The 2,022-nt window shown below is 40.5% G+C and overlaps 1 pseudogene; it reads left to right on the top strand.

Annotated features, from left to right (window-relative positions):
• Positions 1–447: 447 nt before the first annotated feature.
• On the top strand, positions 448–2,006 carry LOC144373015 (olfactory receptor 2AE1-like; annotated as a pseudogene).
• Positions 2,007–2,022: the final 16 nt, after the last annotated feature.

The raw sequence follows: 2,022 nt of genomic DNA, 5'->3' as shown, positions 1-2,022 counted from the left end.
AGACAAACAGACTGACTTTTTTTGTTTTCTCTTGTGGGGTCACAGCTCATGCTTTGGGGTTTTGTCTTTCTTTTGTCTGCCCTGCTTTGTACTGTCTTCCTTTTCTACTGCTTGTCCTGTAGACTTTAAATTTCCACATCAGACTTAAACATGACAGCAGTATACCAACTCCTTAACCAGCTTCCACAAGGAAATAAGGCCAAAGTTCTGTAACACAACCATTAACATTTACATGCATAACTAACAACCTCTTAGTGGTTCAGCTGCTCTTATTAGAACCTGCCTGGTAAAACAGGAAACATAATCCAACAACCATAAAAACACAGAAACACACTCACAAAAATCATACACATGATTACACACACATAGGCCTATATTTAGTAAAAAGAGTCATAAATTCTGGCCCTTAATAGAGTCTTGGAATTTCAAATGACCATGATCGTGATGACAAATTTTAGGTTTGTCTTGCTTTGAAAAAAAATAAATTTCAATAATTTCAGTTTCTGGATACTTACAAATAGAGAAAAAACTCTTCACAAATATTTTCTTGGATCAAGAGAGCTTATCACCCTGTACACAGGATCCCATATTTCTGGCATCACACTTTGTCTCCACTCCCTGTTTCCCCAAGGACTTTGAAGGGACCATGTGGCTGAGGAATCAGACGTCTCTGGCAGACTTCATCCTTGAAGGGCTCTTCCATGACTCCCCGACGCACCTTTTCCTTTTCTGCCTGGACCATGGTGGTCTACTTTGTTGCACTGAGTGGCAACACTCTCACCATCCTCCTCATCTGTGTGGATCGTGGACTTCACACCCCCATGTACTTTCTGCTCAGCCAGCTCTCCTTCATAGACCTGATGCACATCTGCACAACCATCCCCAAGATGGCTACCAACTACCTGTCTGGCAGCAAGTCCATCTTCTTCCTAGGATGTGCCACCCAGCACTTTCTCTATTTGTCTCTGGGTGGTGCTGAGTGTCTTCTGCTAGATCTCATGTCCTATGACAGGTATTTTGCCATCTGTCATCCTCTGCGTTACACTGTGCTCATGAGCAGAAAGGTGGCACTGATGATGGCCCTCACCTCATGGTTGGGGGCATCTCTGAACTCCCTAATTCACACAGTCATCTTGATGCACTTTCCCTTCTGTGTATCTCAAAAAATGTACCACTTCTCCTGTGAGTATCCAGCTGTTGTGAAGTTGGTATGTGGTGATGTCACCGTCTATGAGACCACAGTGTATATCTGTAGCATCGTGCTTCTCCTCCTCCCCATCATTCTGGTTTCTACATCCTATGGCTTCATCCTGCACAGTGTCAGTGAGATGCGTTCAGCTGGGAGTAAAAGAAATGCTTTTGCCACTTGTAGCTCCCACTTCATTGTGGTCTTTCTCTGGTTTGGTGCCTGCATCTTCTCGTACATGAGGCCCAGGTCCCAGCACACTCCACTGCAAGACAAAGTTGGTTCTGTGTTCTATAGCATAATTACTCCCACACTGAATCCTCTGATTTATACTCTCCTGAATAAGGATGTAGCTAAGGCTCTGAGGAGAGTGTTGAGGAGAGGTATTATAACCCAATGACTACACCTGTATTTGGCCCAAGTATAGAGCGTTATTATGGGTAAAACTCTAAGAATTTTCAAGATTCCAGATCCATGATGTACTTTGACTATCCAAAGAATAAAATGGTTTATGTATACCTTCACTATTTTAACTGAGTTGCAGAAATTCAAGTAGCATTGTATATGTGTCTAAATCCTTCAGAGTATTATGGAAAAACCTTTACCAATCCCATTTAAAGTAGACATATGAAGTTAAGTGATACTCTAAAAATATTAAGATAAATATGTAAAGACCTTTTCTATCATTATTTTTATGGAAAATACATATGTAAATCATGACAACAAAGACTATTTAGGGAGTATAAAATTAGAATGTGTTGATTAATATTAGAAACCTGTGAAATAAAGCGTGTTTTGAAAGAAAAAGTTGATGATAAAATATTTCTACTCAGATA

Source organism: Ictidomys tridecemlineatus, unplaced genomic scaffold (genome assembly GCF_052094955.1).
Source record: "Ictidomys tridecemlineatus isolate mIctTri1 unplaced genomic scaffold, mIctTri1.hap1 Scaffold_208, whole genome shotgun sequence".
In the NCBI taxonomy this organism is placed as follows: Eukaryota; Metazoa; Chordata; class Mammalia; order Rodentia; family Sciuridae; genus Ictidomys; species Ictidomys tridecemlineatus.
Note: the sequence above shows the minus strand (reverse complement) of the source record. Positions and strands in the feature narration are given on the sequence as shown.